This window comes from Copidosoma floridanum, unplaced genomic scaffold (assembly GCF_036245765.1).
Source record: "Copidosoma floridanum isolate Cflo_tuat_1 unplaced genomic scaffold, Cflo_Japanese_pri ptg000004l, whole genome shotgun sequence".
Taxonomy (NCBI): Eukaryota; Metazoa; Arthropoda; class Insecta; order Hymenoptera; family Encyrtidae; genus Copidosoma; species Copidosoma floridanum.
Window position 1 is genome coordinate 25,519,032 of NW_028321881.1, and position 21,012 is coordinate 25,540,043.

The 21,012-nt window shown below is 30.6% G+C and overlaps 1 protein-coding gene and 1 pseudogene across 1 annotated transcript in view; one reads left to right on the top strand and one right to left on the bottom strand.

Moving 5' to 3' along the window:
* Positions 1-21,012, bottom strand: part of LOC149375786 (protein unc-80 homolog) — a 251,018-nt gene that overhangs the window by 94,589 nt on the left and 135,417 nt on the right. The window lies entirely within an intron of this gene.
* Positions 12,740-14,011, top strand: LOC149375787 (uncharacterized; annotated as a pseudogene).

The window sequence follows — 21,012 nt, forward strand, 5'->3', positions numbered from 1 at the left end:
TAACGTGGCATACAATAAATAAGAGAGTCCAGTTTTAACCACTGGGAAATCAAACAGTAAAGGAGCCCAACATAGCATTAGATACAAATGAGCCGACAAACAAGTGGCTAGAGTATTTTGACGATAATACACGAAGAAAAAGGAATGAATTTGTTCAACCTTAAAAGATACTTTCTAAAGTGCCAGGATTACGATACAACTTGGCAAATAACAGCATATTTCATAGTGTAATATTTTTATTTAATCTTATCCTCTCGACTAACGAGCTGAATATGATAGAAAAAAATTTAGTATACCTTTAAAATTGTAAAAAGCCAGGAGAAACAGAAAATACACTAAAGACGCTTACAGAATATGGAAATGGAAAATGTATACACATATTTTTGCAAGAATGAGAAAAAAAGTATGTGTAGACCTTAAATTGAAACGGGGGAATCACATTGATGCGCACTAGATTGCAAGAGACAAAAAAAAGTCAGCCATTTACATCTAGAAAGTAGCGGCATAAATGCCCATTACATGCCACTAATACAATATTCTAACACCAAATCGAAAAGTGATTTACGTAACGATGACAGCAGTTGCAGTGTAAGGTGTAGAGAACGCACGAGTGACCCACAGCTAGACAAAAGAATAGACCAACGTAAGCGGGAAAAGGCTAATGGAAAGTGCAAAAGGCCCCTCATCTAAAGCACCACCACCACCAGAACCTTAAAGTGACTGCAAGCCCTTAACTAATAACAATACGATGAAAATAGTTATAGTTATACTTATAAGTACAGAAATAATATTAATATTAATATTAATAGTAACTATAATTATTATTTTTTTATTATTATTATTATTATTATTATAGTAATAAATATAATGATAATAATATAAATAATGGTAATGACAGAAGCAGTACAGAATATAAGAATAATAAAGCTGATACACCAATATAGTATTCTACAGAACGACAGGATACACAGAAACATATGTATATAAATATACAAGGAGACTCGTTATTTTTCATTTATCAGCGGCATTCGGACGAGCCAAGTAAAAAACGAATTATATAATGAGAAAAAATAAGATAACTGATAACAGCATAACCAACAGACATTCAGACAATTAACTCACCTCATTACGAAGAAAAAGTATTGATAAAATACGTACAAAAATTTTTTTTCTCTTACTGTCACGGCTCTTGGACGTGCAACGAGAGAAAATATACTTTGACAGAAGCAGGTAGTTAAACAATAACTTTCGAACCAAAGAAAACCAGAAGTACATTTTTGTACACTGGTAAATGTGAGAAATTATAACAAGAACATACGAACGATATGGAAACAAAACATAAAGCATACAAGATGCACATGTGGCATTCTTTTATAAAAAATGTAACAAAGTAAATTTATAATGAAAATGATAATTGTTAAAATTATGTAACAGTAATAAAATAACACTAACAATTCTATAATATTCAGGTAGCGTTACCAAAATAAAATCGGGGCACTACAATCAATAAGAAATTATAAAACACATATAAACATGACAAGAGTTAGGGTGTAAGCATGGAACATGCAGGTAAAACAAACGAAAAAAAAAATACATTGAGAGGCAAAGGAATGTCTACAAAAAAATCGATCACATTATAGGTAACTGAAAGTTATTGTCAGTATCACTAGACACTGTTATTCCCTAAAGCAATTACATTACATATCGTATGCTGCGACATAAGGTGGAAATAAACATCTGTAAAAAAAGTGTCACACTCACAGCTAAAAATAAACACACAGTTTTTAAATGGTATAATGCATTTGGTCACATCATATTTGAGTAAACTACCTCCCAGGTACATCCATGGGTATTATAGTAAATATAGAAAATCAAAAACGTAGATAAAATTTTAATAAGAACAAAGCATAGTCACATGGCCGGCTGCTTCTTTTTCTCGCCCTTCACTCTCTACTGCGCTTTTCACAAGGTGTCGAAAACAAAAATATATTCAAGGAAATAGAGGAAAACTATTAAACATACGAACACGAGGTAGCGCAGATAAAAGAAAAGCTGTCAACTTGGAAGAGAACGAATAAATTGCAACAGACATAGCTGTAAGCGTGGTGGCAAGCTCATGCGGATTTTAAAGCTGGGGGGGCCCCTCACCACTAAATGTGACCATAGTGCTTGCAGAAAGAAGAAACAGTTCTAGAAGCAAAGGTACAGCATCAAGTGCAGTGGCAATGCAACCAATAATTTTACAGAGCATACAAAGACCAGGTAGATCAGTCACATCGCGAAACCAAATGCCCGTAGCGATCAGAAGCGTACCATCGGCAACTCACAATATGCGTCATGCATAACAGAAGAATATAAAAAAGCAATCACCATATCAATGAAAAAAATAGTGTTCAAATATATATATACTAGTGGGGATCCTACTTCCTGCGCACTCTGCACGCCAACCCCCCCTCCCCCTTGAGTGTATTATAAGTATAATTTTTTTTAAAAAAACTTTGCATTAAGATCTTATAAAGCCTTGAAAAATAATAAAATTAATTGTTAGTATGAAACAAAATATTTTAAAGTATATTTGACAGAATTCTGAAGACTATGGCATTTTCTTAAAATACTCGGGAATACATGTTCTACGCTGGGGAATGGTTACTGGGCTGCTTTTAAGAAAATATGAAGAACAAGCTGCTTATTTTGAGTAAAAGTAGTAAAGTTTGTATAAAAAAAAAAGTGCCCTTGACTGTTTTTTTTGGTGGGCTTTATTATTCTTTCTAGTGGCCCCCTTTTCTAAACAAGTTGTCTAGCCTGTATCTGTCAATAAATATTTTTAAAACCTCGCTTTAAGCTCTAATAACTATATCTGCCCCCTGCGCACTCTGCGCACCAACCCCTGTAATTGCAAATATAGATTTACGAAATATGGAAAAAAGCACGGATTATATTGATTGTTACTTAAGATTAATATATGTAATAAATGTATATTGATCATAACTAATAACACGAATTTTCAACAGTTATCTTTTATTTTCTCTGACTAATGCCTTATTTTTATATATTTAAAACGACAATGTATTGAAAGATATTGAATATCGTCAAAAATCAAAAAATTACGATATTGTCAGAATTACAAATTGATTTTGTTTTAACAGTATCGTTTGTTGATTGGTTTTTTCTTTTAATTTTTCATAACAGAAATTTTGGCTCATTTGTGTTTTTTCTTTGTTTACTTTTACTTCGTTTAATTCGTTTAAAAAAGTTACAAAATGTCTTAACAAAAATAAAACAGTGAATTAGACTCCCAAATTGCAACAAAAAAAAATTCTTTCTTTTACATCTACAGAGAACTTTCTGACAATGGCTTGTACAAGTATTGCTTATATTTTGTTTCCAAAAGGAATGACCGCTCACAGAACTTTCGGATTTCTTTTAGACTTAAGCACTATAGAAAGTGCGTTCTTCCAGTTTGAGCCAAATAAACAAAAATCACGTAATGTAGAAGTAATTATTTGAAATTAGTCTTTTAAAATACCGAAAAAAGCATTAGAAATCGTTGATATGACTTTAAAAGATTTATCTCGTAGAAATAAACATTTTGGAAATAAAATAATAATTTTAGGTGGAGACTTCCGTAAAATTCTCCGAGTAGTAAGAAATGGAAGCAAAATTACTATTGTTCAAGGAACCATAAAATTTTCCATTTTTTAGCCTTTGTTTCATATTTTTCATTTAAAAAATAATATACGTTTGATGGATAAAAACTTTTCTTCGTTGCTACTAGATTTAGAAGAAGGCACAATTAAAACTTTCAGAATTCCTCAGACATGATAAGACAAATAATACATGTTCTAAAATTTTTAATAATAATAATGATTCTTTTATAATTAAGGCTATATTAACATCTCACAATAAATACACACATTTTTGTAACAAAAATATTTTAAATAATATGGTAGGAACATGAGTAACGTATTATAGTATTAATAAAGCAACTCACAAAGGAGTAGATATTTCAGACGATGATATTTATATTAATTTTCCTACATAATATTAAAATAGTATTAAAGAAGGCCTTTCTCCACATAAATTGAGTTTTAAAATTAACGCTATTGTTATGTTAATACAAAACTTACACATATCTGAAGGACTTTGCAATGGTGCAAGATAACGAATTACGAAATTATTTAAGTACAACATCGAAGCTGAAATAATCACAGGGAAAAAAAAGAGAATAGAGTCTTTATTCCAAGAACACCACTAAATACAAAAAATTTTTCTTTGCTACCGTTTATATTGTACAAAAAACGAGCTTGGGGAGCTGGGGGAATATCAGAGAGAGCTGGAGGAAAGCAGAGATGCGGTCGGGGGAGTGAGGGGGAGCTATTGAAAAAGTAGGATTACTCGAAAAATGCAAGACAATGAAAGAAAAACTGCCTTATTTTAGAGGGAAGTTGGGTTGGAGCGGCGGGGGAGCAGGAAAGGGAGGTGGGGAAGAGTGAGGGGGGGGGCAAAACCTTGCTCTAACTCTTACGACTAAACAATATAGAAAAAAAATTTTTTGTATGTGATCTACGTAGCATTATAACATTAGAGAAGAAAAACTATTTGCGTTACACAAGGGAATGCCAAAACATTGAGAATAATTTTAAGTGTATTAAATGCGGGAAATGTCTCAAAAGAAATAATCACTTACAAAGACATTTAAGAAGTCTTAAAAAAAAACGTTCAAAAAAAGTATTTGTCAAAATTGTTGGAAAGGTTATCTAAAAGCAGAGCACCTAAAAATACATTTTAGAGTATGTAATCAAAATAAACATCGAAAGGAAATTAATTGTAACAAAATTTTTTGTTATGGTAAAAAAAAATTGCATGTGAAAATTAGACCATTTGTTATACAAGGCTTTACAAATTTATTTACATTATACATGGGGAAGCTGGGGGGAGCTGGAGGAGAGTACGGGGGAGAGCTGGAGGGTAGAAGAAGGGTGATGGGGTATAGTGGGGAGGAGCTAGCACAAAAGTAGGGTTACTCGAAAGATGCAAGAAAATGAAAGAAAAATTACCTTACTTGGGGAGAACAGTGGTGGAGTGAGGGGAGATAGGGAGGAGTGGGGGAGAAAAACCTCGCTCTTACTCTTACGACTATATAATATAGGAAGATATATATAAATCTCTGTTACGTTTGCTTATTATAAGTTAATTACTATATCAACGATTAAAAAAGGCACATTATGTAGCACAACATCTAAGAGACTTGTAGCGCAGCCAATTGTAAGGCCAATACAACACTAATAAAAAGCATTAAAATATTGATTGGATTAACAGTAAGAGAATAAGCAAAATCATGCAACACATTATAGCATACTGTAACAACATATTATACAAAAAAGACTTTTAACTAACTTGAGTAGAATTAAGTAGTTGTAATAAACATTAGGACTAAGTAATAACTCTTAACTGTTCAGTTAAGGACGTTCAGTAGTGATTGAATTTTCCAACGAATTTTTCTGAAATTTTGACCAGACGTTTTTATTGTTGTTACAATAAACCAGTCAAAATTTAAAGAGGTTCCTCTGTTTCGTTTTCGAGATATTGAATTTCAAAGTTAAGTCATTTTAACACTGTCGCTTATGGGAGAACTGACTAAATCACAGTTTTAAGCAAATTGGGCCAGTGAATTTGGCCAATTTTTTTATATGTTACAGATAATGTTATTAATTTGATGTATACCAAGTTTTGCGACGATCGTCTGATTCGTTTATAAATAAAAAATTAAATAAAAGCTCGACCGAAACGCAACGGCAACGTCGCAAGTGGCGGGAAATTCAAAATGTTCCAGGATGTTGATCAGTAAATATCTCAATATTATTGTAGATATTTATGCATTCACGCATAAAATACAAGCTTACGTGTGTGCGTGAGTGTATGTACAGAACGCCCACCCCTTCCCATAAAAAACAATAAATGTTAATAACACGCTATTTATTTTTTTTTTTTAATTTCAAATTTATTATTTCTTCTTAAGATACAATTTTTTTGCACATTATAAAATCACATGCTCATAGTTTGAATCACTCATCTTAGGCTTTGGGCATTCTTACGAATGAAATCTACAAATAGAAATACAATTGTTACAAGTCTTTCTAATTACTCATTTATTCATTTTCACTACACTTTTATAATAAATCAGTAACAAATACTTACAGCTTTATCACAAAAACATTGATACACGAACGCTGTCGTAACCGACGCAGCACGCAGCAGACGAGCAGACAGTGTAGAGTGTGCAGAGACACCTGATGCGTGTACATGAACACTCACACATTTAAGACCCGTACGACGTTGCCAAATCTTCATTCATCGCTGGTTTCCCCTCACCGCGCAAATGTTTCCCCCCGCTAACACTACCGAACGTCCTTAAGAGGATTTTGTTATATGCAACAATACGATAAACAAGATTGAAAGAATGAATACAATAATTGATTACGACCATGTGTTTTATGTTGAATAATGCTACATAACTATTCGAAATTATTTTATGATTATAAGCCTCTAAAAACTTTTTAAATAAGAATTTTGCAATACTGCACTTCATTGTAAAGAGAGAAATGCATCAAAAAGAACAATAAATGTTTACACACAAAATAAAACTATTCAGCAAATTTATAAAAAGGAGGATCAAGGGTAGAACTTTCTTTCTCTCCACCTTTTTAGTTCTATGTCAGGGTCCCGGGTTACATCAGATCTTATCTTCTCACAGATAACACAAATAACATAATATAATCACGATACTTTAACAAAAACAAACTTAATAGTAATATAACCGTAATGCCATCGAGGACGATAGCTGCATGTCCTCGGACGTGTCACATACGGTATCATTGCTACATGTACATAAGCCCTCTTCTTTGGGCCTGTTTGAGATGATTGTAGTGGGAAAGAGTAGAGAGAGAAATTGATAGGATGCTGAAGGGAGCACTTTCTTGTTAAAACCGGTAAGGACGAAGGTCTTACACACGTGACGTGGTCTTCTCTCATTTTTGGACGAATAAAGAAGTTAATACTAGTTCCTTGACTTTTTACCTCGTGCACACCCCAAAGCCATGGAATCCCATGGCACAATACTACTGCTGTTTTGTATGGATACATTTAATTAAAAGTTATTTTTGAGTTGAGGATTAATTTTAATATTGGTGCAAATTTTAATCTACTCTTTAATTTTCATTTCTCATCTGATATATTAAGTTGTGGCTGGTACGTAAAATTAATTAAATAGTACTATAACAATACATATATTTTTACAAGAATATAATGTAAAAGAAATATTTTGTACTTTTGCAAATTATAAGGTTCCTAAATTCTGGCAAGATTTACAGCTGGTTTCAATTTTGACGACGTTTGTGCATTTGCTATCTCACGTACTTAATAGTTTGACAGAGCAACTACATTTTCATGATTTCAATGACTGGTTTCAATATTTTCATCTGTATTTTAAATTAAAGCTAATTAGAAGCTCACACTCAGACGATAGATTATAGAAAAAAAATTATTTTAAGCCTTTATTTAAGAAACAGTTTAGAATTCATGCATTGATTAAAGATTTTTTTTTAATTTCATTGGATTTTAAAAAAATGCTTGGATTATCTCTGAGGCAAGAAACTACATCAAAAACTGTCTTATAAATTTATAAAAAAGTATTGATTAAATTTACAGTACCTCTGTTCTTTGTATTTTTTTAACTTGAAAAAGCAGACTACAAGAATTAAGTATTAAACTAATATTTGAAAATTTGGGGTTGACGCGTAATACGTGCAGAGGATTTAGCCCTACAAGGGTATGTTTATATGTTGTTATTGGCAACGTGAGTCGTAAGGACGCCCTCCCTTGATTATTTATGGCTCTTATTACATAACTTGATGCATGTGCAAAATACTTCATGCATACTTTTTGGCATTATTAAAATTTTTCTCTGTCTTTCTATTGATTTCTTGACCTTTTCCACCTAACATCACAGTCCTATGCATCTCCTATGCTAACCCTCGTAGCATGACTTATAAAATAGTATTTAATAACTTAACAAATCGTATATTATCGTACATAATTATATGAACTGCTTTTCATCCAGGCATAATTCAAAATACATTTTTAATTGTACTGGTTAAGAAAGAGATAGAGATGACTGTAAAGTACAAGAAGAGAATATAAGCTAAGATATTTATCATGAAATTACAAGTACATTTATGGCAGATAGTCAGGTTTCATAGATGGTGCATGGAGAAATCAAAATTTTTGAAGAAAACGTAGAAGTTATAAAGTTTTTAACCAACCAATTATAAGAAACAGACGGAAATATTTTTATAGAAACAACATTAGAAGAATTATATGACAACCAAAGTTCCTTAGAGCTTGATATCTATCGTATGAAGTCGACCTTTCCATGCTTGATAAGTAGTGAAAATATGGAGATAATGTTAAAACTTTCATTCTTACGACTCAACATTTTGAGAATTATTACTAAAGGTAGGAAATATAATTTGTTTGTTATTTATGGTTTCAAGATAATGTTTAACAAATAATACTAAATAATTTATGTATTACAATATTATGTAGACAACCAATTTAAAATTAAATAGCGTATTTTTAACAATATTTAATAAATATATATATTTTTGTTAAATAATAAGACTTAAAAATTGATTGAAGAAAGAGTCATCACTTATTAAAGTATAAACTATGCTGTATATGAGGACAATAAATAATCTAGAGACTATTAATGTTGTTTTATTATTTACAATAGCTTTGCTGTTAGTTAATTTTTAATAATATTAAAAAAACAATGTTTTAACTCTTAATTAATGGCCTTAACAAAGTAACCACAACAATTAGTTACGCGTGCATAAGACAAAATAATAAGATTACATTCAAAGAGGTCTAGGCTATAACAATAATTTAACACCAATAATTTTTACACATCTGAGCAGCATTACAAAACTAGCGAACTACAACTACTATGGCCAATTATGGGGTGCACGTATAATGCGGATAAACCAGGCAAAATCTCTCCACTTCGACCGGGCCTTCAGAAAGCCTTGGCAACACCTCCAATAATCGAAAATGTGGGTCTTGTTCGTCGAGTCATCACCAAGGCTGAGTATCACGGCTGCAACATCGTCATGGCTTCTCGCAACTATCTTAACATGGCATAGAAAAAATCAGGTACAGCTAGAATCAGCACTCAAAAAATTCGCAGTCAAAAAATTGCCTTAATCATTAAGGAAGAAATGTGAAAGAAGAAAACGAAATAAAAATCAGTTAGTTCGGACAATGTCCCGGCCCTCATCAGGTACAAAAATCTATGAGTAATAAGAATTCTTTACAATACAAATTTTCATAAATACAGTAAATGCAAATTAAGTAAAGTGTAAAAAATACCACTGACTCTTATGAGGGGATGAAAATCATAATGTTGTCAGAGTTTCAAGTTTTGTTGCTTTTATATCCTACACATATACAAATGACATAATATACGCACACAATACAATTAAATAAGAATCGCAAACGGTTCTTTGTAAGACATACGTAAACAGATCATGTTTTTCTAATACCATAAATGAAAGGGGCCCTTAAATCATGTACATCGAGTTAGCCTCCGTTCTTAATTGATTTAAGAAGAGACTTATATAATTTTGTTCTGTGTCTAAAATTTTTTTTTTATCAAAATTGAAGTTGTGTGTAAATTCAATGCTATGTTGTGATAGTACAGATGTATTCTTTTTTTTCTCTACGTCTCTTTTACATTCTGCCATTCTTAATTTTAAAGCTCTTGATTTGACTGACATAACAGCAGTTGCATAAGTGAAATAAAATAAAACTGGCTATGCAACCTTTCTAACACAAAGCTACAGGATTGTGTCTCAAGCAAATTAGAACTGGGCGATAAATATAATTTTGGTTCTAATAAAAATGATTGTGATTATTTTCAACTTTTAAAGAATGTCAAACATTTATCAAAATATTTGAGAGAATTTGAGACTGTCAGAAAAAGCCTATTTAACATTATTGGTAATAATAGACATAATGTATCTACTCGTCTTTCTTTAAATGATGGAACTTTCCAAGACAATTCAAAGTGAGCGCGATTATTTCTTAAAAATAATAAACACATTTTAATTACTAAAGCAGAACTGCGCTATGTAAACGTCGCACTTATTTTTAGAGTGAAACTCGGTGGAGTGCAATTTGCATGGAAAGAGGTCAATGTATCATAATTTGACATAATACTTACCTATTAATTAATAACATCAATGTCTATAAAATCGGCGTTCGACCTAAATATACGCATAAGCAGAGCAGTGGAGAGGGGTGTCCGCCGGGGCTTCGGTGGCGAAGTTGGTTAACTAACCTTCCCGGCAAGAAGGAGGTCCAGGTTCGACTCCTGGCCGAAGCGGATAACTTTTTTCATTGCTTTTTAATTTTTAATTGACAAAGTTTTTTCGCACTCCAGCGAGTTTCACTCTAAAAATAAGCGCGACGCTTACATAGCGCAATTTGGATGGAAAGAGGTCAATGTATAATAATTTGACATCATACTTACCCATCAATTAATAACATCAATATCTATAATATTATAGACAGTTAGAAAATAATCCTTGAGAGCAATTAATTCAAGATACAAAAATTTCGGAAGCAAGTGGGATTAACACGGTATTTTTGATGAATTAAGTAAGTTTAATAAAGATATTCATAAAAAATACTTATCTAAATGGTATGGACTAATAAAAATACACAAAAAAGACAAGATATTATCATTTTACCTGGTTACAATCTTATTAGTCTAGATGTTGTCAATTTTTTTACTTATACTAGTTAAACCTTAATCATAAATACAATGAGATATTTTTTGAAATTCTTGAATGGTAAGATCAATGTTTCTCTCAAGAATTTTGCACAGGTGTATCTTTGATTTTGAATTCAACTTTTTTCCATTTCAACAAGAAATTTTATAAACAAGTTTTTGCTTTTCCAATGAGCAGTCTCTGTAGTCCAGTACTGTGTGATCTTGTAATGCGTTTACTTGAAATTTCATGCTTAGAGAAGTTTTATTTTGATGTTCCACTGTATGTGCGGTATGTGAATGGTATTCTCATATGTGTGCCTACTAAATATATTAACTATACTAAAAACATTTTTAATAGCTATTGTCCGGAATTAGAATTCAGTGTTGAGACATGCAACAACAACAGTATTAGTTTCTTAGATTTGATGATTATGATTCAACGAAATCGCACAGTGCTAACTAATTGGTACCAAAAACCCACACATTCAGGCCGATACTTGAATTTTCTTTCCCACCATCCAATACAACATGAAATAGGTTTTATTTACACATTAGTTGACTTTTTCATTAAGTAAGCAGACACTCAATTTCATAACGATAATTTAAAATTAATCAATAAATTTTTATAAGCTAACAACTATCATTAAAAATTTATCAATAAATTTATAAATAAATAAGCAAAAGAATAAAAACCTTAAAAACATAATCATGATTGATATTTGCAATAGAAACAATAATTATTACTAAGTCATCTTATCATTACCGAATATTTCCCACTTGCACGGTCCTATTCAAAATTTTTTTAAGAAGCTTCACATTGGTCTTGTACATGGTTAAAACAATAAATTGAATTCGATCCCTTTAATTCGAAAAGATGTAACAGAGCCACAACTGACAAACAAGTAAAATTACAAACAAGTAAAATTTATAAACAAAAAAACATTTTTTTAGATTTGTCAAAAAATCAAGTTCTTGGTTGTACTACCTCTGTATCTCATTCATTATTAGAAAAACCACAACCAATGGAAGTAGATAGTGAAAATTTCAATAATGAAGAAAGAGACCTTTTTACTCCAAGCAATTCAAAAAGACTGCATACAGGTGATCCTCCTGAAGTAGCAAGAAAAAGTCCGTATTCGAATTCAAATCACAATGAACAAAGCTATAGAAAGCTTAATGTAAATATTGTAGGTATTGTAAAATTTATAAACTTATTATTTTTCACTAAATTCATTCAAACGATTCATCAAGTGATGTTTTTGTATTCAAACCGAACAGAAAAATTTGAATTTAATGTTTTTTGATAAATATATTTGCTTCATATCCTTAAACGAAAATATTCTTTTCGACATGCCGTGACTTAAGTTCTATTTTTTTACACGGGTTGGTTTAAAAAAAGTTAAACTAAAAATTAATATTTTGACATCAACTTTTTTTATCAATTAATTATACTCCATTTGGTTTTACTCTATATTTTTTTCTTTCCTTTCCTCTTATATTTACTCTTTACTTTCAGAAGAACTAATTTTGCTGCTTGGACCAGAAAGCTAATCTCAACCATCTCAACAAACGCCTCCTAAAAAAAGAAGGGCTACCGAAGGAGTCATTACTCTGAAACTGGCTTCTGTATTGGATAAATGTCAAATTAGCAAAAATGATGCGATGCATTTGTTGATGGCAGCTGCCCAAGCGTTTCAAGTTGACACTTGCAACTTGATATTAAACACTAAATCCATTCACGTAGCTCGTAAAATTTTTCGCTAAGAAAGATTTGAAGCCATCAAAAAACTTGCTCCATCTCCTTTTACTTATTTATCAACTACGATTCATTAGGATGGAAAGTTACTTCCCGGATTATCTCGAGGCCAAAAGAATGAAAGATTAGCTATAACCATTACGAGTGAAGGAATGGAACAACTTTTGGTTGTACCAATAATAGATTCAAGTACAGGAAGAAATCAAGCTAAAGCTGTATACGAGACGTTGATAGATTGGTCTTTGTTTGAAAATTTTGAAGCTCTTTGTTGTGATTCAACTTCAAGCAATACTGGTTCGATGAATGGTGCTTGTGTGAAACTTGAGCAATTGATTGGTAAATATCTTTTGTATTTAATGTGCAGACACCAAATGTATCAATTGGTTTTAAGGTGTGTTTTTAAGTAAAATTTGGCAAAACTACCGGACCTGAGGTACTATTATTCAAAAAATTTGAAGATTTCTGGAAAACTGCCGATCAAAAATGCTGTGAAATAGGTATTAACGATAGCTACGTGAATGAATCTTTACAAAATGTAAAAGATTCAATTTTAGATTTTTGCTTGAAAAACTTGAGAAAAAATCAAATTAGAAAAGATTATAAAGAATTTTTAGAATTAGTAGTTATTTTTCTTGGGGGAAAAATACCTTAAAATGTTCTTTTTCGACCACCTGGTCCTGTGCATCATGCCAGATGGATGGCAAAAACCATTTATTGCTTGAAAATTTTCCTTTTCAGAAATCAATTTTTAAAGGATAACAAAGTAGATGAAATAAAGTACAGAGACGTTTGTATATTTATTATTAAAGTTTACGTTCAAGCTTGTTTTTGTGCAACGTCTGCTGCCCAAGCACCGAACCAAGATTTAAAGTTTCTCAAGCAATTATACGATTACAAAAGTAACGATGAAGATTTATCTGAAATGACAGTAATCAAATTCATGAACCATTTATGGTATTTAATCCTAGAATTGGCAGCTTTGGCATTTTTCGATCATATGGTATCAAATGAAGACAAACAAATTATGTGTGATGCTTTAAAATTAGATTGTAGCACTTTTGCTTATAAGAAACGGATTATTGCTAACAAAAAAAGTCCATCTCTAATCATCCAATCAAGTTTGAGTGATTCCATTTGCAAGGAATCTCATAATTTCTTCAAACATTTCAAAATCGACTGTACTTTTTATCAAAGGATCCATCGCAATGGGGAAAAGATAAAAGTTACCTTGACGGCTTAAAAGTTGTCGAAAATCTTAAAATTGTGAACGACGCAGCTGAAAAAAAGTGAAATTAATTACTGAGTTCAACAACCTTCGTGAGAAAGATGATTAACAAACACAGTATATACTATCAGTAGTGAAAGAATAATGAAGTTGCTTTCCAAATAGCAACAAAGAAATTTTGACAAAATCCTATAAATAAATTGTTTATACTAAAAACTTATATGTAAATTTTATTTAATTGCCCTCTACATTTCAAATATAATTTCTGATACCGTTTTTATCAAACTACCAAAAAAGATGAGAAAACATATTATAAAACTAAAAATTGATTGATAACATTTTGAACCTTGAAAATATAATTAACGCTGACACTTTTTCAACAGCATTCCAAACCATCGAAATAATTCCACTTCTTATATTTTTTACTAAAAAAAAAAAAAATTTCATCCTACAGTTTCAATCACATAGAAACATATAACACTCAATATTATTTTCACTTGAAAAATTCTAAACGTTGTAGTTTTAATGTTTCTTTTTTGATTTTTAAGCACTTTTTTTTAATTTTATTTTTTATTATTATCACTTCAATATTATTTTTCATGGTTTTTTAAATTGAATAATAATAATTTTAGATAATTTGGGGGAATCAAGATCTATTGACGTTTACAAATCAACTGGAAAATCATTCAGATTTTTATCCAAATGAAGGTATCAAGCAATAGGCTTATCGTTTTTTCCGTGATTCCTTTGATTATTTTCCAATCTATGCCGGTAACTTTTTTTATTTGGATGAATTGACGGAATTAAATAATTTTTATCAATTAAGTGGCTCAAAATACATCAAATTATGTGGTTTGCAGAAAAAAATTCATAATTTTTCTCATCATGGGCCATTTATTTTTCTTTATTTTCGTGATTTTTCGGATTATACGACAATTTTCGTCCATAACTTTTTTTTTCGACCGATTTGGTAAGAACCGATTATTCCAGTCAATTTAGCGACCCAAAATACAATATAATACGTGTTTTTTGATAAAAAATCCCATGATTTTCATTGATTTTATGAAAAAAAAGAATTTTAACGTATTTTATACATGTATAACCCATTAAAAACTTAAGTAGCTTTGAGGCACGTGAAGAATATATTTTAAGCTTTTTGAAGTTGTATGTGCATCATTTTTAAAGTATATAGAAGTAATTTTTACCTAGCACTATCGAAAAAAAAAAGAATAATAATAATTAAGTCCCAGGCTAATGTATACATTGCTGTTATTAATTGTAAAAAAGTGTTGTTTTAAAAATACTTGATCATCTATTTCTCACTTTCTCTCGGTATCTTTAGCTATTTCCAGTTGGTCTTCTGATTCTTTCATTGTAGCTCTACATTTTGCGAGTATTTCGTCGATGGTTTCATCGTAATACATGAAATCATTTTCAACCTCTGCTGTAGCTTTTTCCTCGTTTGTGCATGATTCTCCATGACAGCCCGAACACAGGAAAGTGCATTTCAGTACACTTTTTTCACAGCTCCACACACTTGAATAAACAAGCATCGAACGATTAAGTGTTTACTTTTACTTCTACTCCGAAGCCGAAAGTCATTGCAAGTAGTGTAGCTGAAATGAAAGAATCAGAAGATCAATTGAAAATAGCTATGAATATTGAGGAAGAGTAAGAAAGAAGAGATAATTTATTATTTATAAGACAACACTTTCTTACAATAAATAACAGCAATGTATTTATCACTTACTTAAGTTGCATATATATATATATATATATATATATATATATATATATTTTGCACGCCCTACATAACATTTAATAAAAATAAGTTTCACAGTACACTAAATTTTAAATGCTCCTTATTAGAATGATAATTAATGATATTATACAAAGCAAAAAGCGTTTTTTTTAAAATAATTGTTATAGTTAGATCAGATTCAAGCGAGAAAAGAAATGTCTGTATTTATTTAAAAATATTAATTGTTAGATAAAGATTTTGCACTTATTTTTTGACAGTTAGAATTGTGGTAAGTGGCATTATTTTTACTAGCTACCCCAAATTAAAAAGAAAAGTGTCACCGAACGACCTATGGTTCCCGAAATGATATTTTTTTTTCACGGCTGATTCGTTTCTGATGCGGACTGAAAGATATCTGCGCGCAACTGTAGAGCAGCAGTGACGTCTTCACTTGCAAGTCCTCCATTATAAATGGGAAAATCTTCACTATTCCTCATGCCATTATGCAATAACGGCCAGCAACTTTTATATAAAATTTATTTATTAGGAAGATAAGCAATCGATGTAAACACAGTAAAAATCTCAAAGAAAAATATTTATTTATGAAAGAGATACAATCAAACTAAAAAAAAAAAAATTATCTTAGCTCCTAAGTAAGTTAGAGCTACTTTTTTTTCAAATTTGTAGAAAAATATTACCTACAATATGCATCTACTCTTAACGCTGTAAGACTAAAAACATAAACGTTATTTTATTCATTCATAACGTTGAAATCTACCTGTTTTTTGAAGACTGTTTTAGATAATTTTATTTCCAATAATTAACAAAAAAAGAATCGTACTTAATTAAGTAACTTTTTAGAAAGAGAATGCAACTAAAGCTATTAGTGTAACATGTAAAAATAAAAAATAACACCGATTTTTCGAAAACATCTTTGTTATAAACACATGACTTTTCACAATAACTAATAATTACATTGATTTGGAGTTATAAGCGTTGATTAATGCTATTACGACACACAACTTTTATATGTTTTGAAAGTGTCTTATTAAAGGGGTTATTTGTTATCAACAATCACATAATATGCTAGTTTCAGTGGTTTTTTTGACTTTGCGTAAAAACGAAGCCTACTGCAATCAATTTTTTTTGTTCTGTATATCTTTTAAAGAGCTATGTTTTACATGCAGATCAATTTTTCGTACAGTATATACTTTTTATGACACTTAAAAAAAAAAACAATATTTTTTACTTAACGAATTTTTCAAACAACGTTTCAGAAAAATTTAGCTTTTCCTCAAGACGGATATTTAAAAGTCTGGATTTAATCTACATAGAAATATTTTTTTTCCTGAAGTATCTGTGAGTTTTCAAAACGGGGTCTCAAGCAGGTATTATTTTACACTATCCTGTGTGACATTATATGCTAGGGCAAAAAAAAAGTAAAATAATACAGCATTTATTATACTTATAGAAAAAAAAAAGTGATGAACCGTATAAGCCCAATTTTGGTGGACTTGGTTCTCAAGTTAAAGGTGGTGGTTTCTAGTGGACTTAGTTCTAAGATTAAATTACCGACAAATACACTATAACTTTTTTTTACACCTCAATGCCTTTGCAAAAAAATAATAACGATTTGAGGAATGATTATTACAAAAAACTGTCACATCCCAGTATGTATTTCAATTTTTATTCCCATTGCTCGATTTTACACAAGATTGGGATCATATTGAATCTTGGAGAAAGCTATCACAATATAATAGGAGCAATGTGTTAAAATGCATTGACAGAAAATTTGATTATGACCATTAACTAACAGTTATGCCTATTACTTTACTTCTCAATGCATAAATGTAAGATTTAAGGAATCTATTCCTCTCTGGTACTAAACGACTTAAAATTATTTGCTTTGTACAATTAGTACATAATTTAACTCTTCTAAATAAAATTAGTTTTAGGTAGTAGGAGATCACTAAAAATTTAAATATTGATGCTGTTACTTAGTCTTTAAACACCTTAAAATTTTTTGATAATCTTGCATTTAGAAAAATTTTTTGTAAATTTTATCTTAAACGCCCATACAAATTACTGTGTGAAACGGTAAACGTGGGACTAGGCCGTCAATCCGGACTTTTTACCTGACCTTAACAATTTTTACCATTACGCCCAGTAAAAATCATCGGGTGCCTAACAAAAATTCTCCTCCCGACTCAATAGCCTAAGTTCACTGAAGAAAAAATAGAGACCACAGTTAACATATTTTTTGTCAGGACAAGATGCAACAAAAAATATGTTTTTGTAACTACTCGACTATAGTACGCTATTACTGTACTCATTTTTTTTTTTTTTTTTTTTTTTTTTTATTAATGTAATAAGTTGGCCGTTGTACCATTTTCTTACAATAATTTAAATGTATCAGTTACATTTATTTAAAGATTTGTAAACTAAGCTGATTTGACATTGCGAGCGGACTGTCCGATATACATAATATTTTAAAAGAATGTATATACTATAATAAATAATGTATAACACTATAATAATTATATTGCTTTCTATACAATGCGATTCAACGACGGTCTCTGTTTTACTTACCGTAAACATTTGCTCGTGAGACGTGAGGGAAATTTTAGTTTAGTGCCCGATGATTTTTACTGGGCGTAACGGCAAAAATTATTAAGGTTAGGTAAAAAGTTCACAGTGACGACCAAGTCCCTCGTTTACCGTTCTGCACGGTAATTTTTAAGGGTATTTTCTATAAAATTTATAAAAAAGTTTTTAAAACATTTTTATTTTAAAAAATCGCTACGTCAATTATGTACATGAATTTGGTCAAAATTGCGTTACAGATTTCAAGAAGAAAATTTATGAAGCTGTCATTTTTGTTGTGTTTAATGTTGTTTTAAATAAAAGTTAACAAAATTGTTTAAGGAAATATTTATTATGCATTACGTAGCAATGAGAGTTTTGAGAAAGAAATATGGTATAAATAATAACTTGATTGATACACGAGCAAAGTTTTCACAAAATCGTGTCTGTAATTTCATGTGCGTTTGCCCAAACGTAAGAAAATTTTTCTCTGTCTCGTGTTATATATACCTTTATCCATTCCATTTGGACACATAGAGTAAACTATTTTTCATCAGCTCGACTTTTTATGTGGACCGTAACTTTTTCCAAAACCACTTCTAAAAGCTGTTATACCAGAAACATAATCTAAAACAAGGTTTTTTCTGGGACATTTTAATTTAATGCTATATAATTGTAATCTTATATTATAAGAATCTCAATTATACTCTAATTAACTATGACGCTTACACCTTATTTTGTATCTTATAAATAAAAAGTACTTATACTATTCAAATTATACTTAAAAAACATGAATATTTTGTTGAATATACTGATTATTTGGTAGTTAATTAAAAAAGGCAACAATGATTACTTTTATCAATATATTTAATGACTAAAATAAAAATAACCTGAGCTTACAAAATTTTTTTTCCTAATGTTGAGAGAGACTTTATGAGAGCGTACGTACTTGGGAACGGACATACTCTATCTCTCTATAAGTGAATCACTGTACAAAGTACATACATCTGCCCTCCTATACTTGTATTCTTAACGCTGCAGAGTAGATATCGTTAGTAAAACAACTTATATCAATTTACTCATTATGTAACATGTCTCCTCAAATTTATATAACATTAAGTTGCACGGGAGCATAATATGGTCATTTTTAGAAAATAGACGAAGCTTTGGTGACTGCGATACTGTTTACTTTAGATTTGCATGGTAAAATTTTTTAATATCGAAGAAAAGTATTTTTGCTGGTATGCCTTATGTATTTCTGTTAAATTTAGCCTTTTTTAATCTAGTCTACAGCTTTACCAAAAAATATAGGTCAGAAAGTCATTATAACAATAAAAACAAGGAATGTGTATCTGAAAATGCTTCAAACAAGATTTTTTTATGGCTGAATGTTTGAGAAACGATGTTATCGTTAAATTAGCTGCAAGCTTTATTTTTCCTGTGTATTATTGGGATAGGCGTGTTTCAAAGATCAAGCAAAGCTGCGAACAGTCTAAGGTCAGCTACAAGTACTTTCTAATTTTACAGTCAAAAGCACGTGGTGTTAGACATTTTCAGTGGCTAAGATGGTAGGGTGCTTTCTTTCCATCCAGATGGCTTCGATTTAAGACTTGGTTCCATCACTTCGTCCCAAGTAATACTGTGGTATTTTCTACATAATCTTACTATTTCAATATTATTAAAGTAGGAAACTAGTATTATACCTTTTACCAAGGTAAGCAGATTTGCAGATAATAATAAAGAAAAATGATATATCTTTGAAGAAAGGGGTGGGTAAAGGATTTTTTTGTTGTAAAATGGTATAAATAATTAATAAAAGTATAATAAAATACATATATGTAACGAATCAAACTCGTATTTGTGTGTACACTAAAAAAAATTAAAAGTTTGAGACTCCAAACTTGTGGTTCTCTCATATTACGATAACTATTGAACTCTCTGACTACTACATTTGACTTTACCTCGGTTAATATTAAAAACATAGTAATTTAATGATTTTGGGCAATGCTTCGCTTCCAAGTTAAGAGTTGGATATGATTAACTTGGAGCGTCAAGTGATCTAACAATAATAAACCCTATCAGTTCCACAGTGGGAGTGGAGCAAATGAATGTTTGGAGCTCTCAGCTCCTAACATCGAGCTTAGAGCGTTCGAATACTGAAGCCTCTGTTAACTTCCCACAATACAAGAAAAAATTATTTTTATTTCTCTGTGAATTTAACCCAAAAAATTGAAGTAAACCCCCTTACCCCCAATGATCCTCTACAGCCATTCCACATAAATTTAGTAGCCCCCCTACTCCCACCTACTGCCTCTACACAGTTTACTAGAATATTTTGAAAAAATGTTATGATAATGCTGTTTAAAAAAATTTTTTTTAAATGAGTACATATCGTACAGCGTACACAACCCACAGCCCTCCTCCACATTTTCCTACAAAAACTCTAATTGTATTATAAGGATACTTTATTTTAGAGTTATTATAAAATAATTACTGCCACAGCCCTTTCATTCCTCCTAAGTTAACTTATAATTTTTTCTGAGATTAATTTATGATAGAAACAAGGGGAGCTTATTTACCAACCACATTCGTAATAAAATAAGACTTTTTTTAGTGACCTGTTATTTTTGAATTTCCTGACGTCTCACCCCCACGGCACAATAACCATAATTTGTACTTCTTCTCTTTAATAAGTTTCTGTATAAATAAAGATAAATTCTATTATAAATAAGAACTTTTTAAACAAAGGTAGTTGATGAGGTGAAACGTGTCAATGGTACATTAAAATATGTTACGTTTAAATCCTTTTATATAGTTAACTTAAAATTAAGGGTTAGTGTGCTGAGCGTGCAGGAGAGTTAGCCCTACTAGTACAT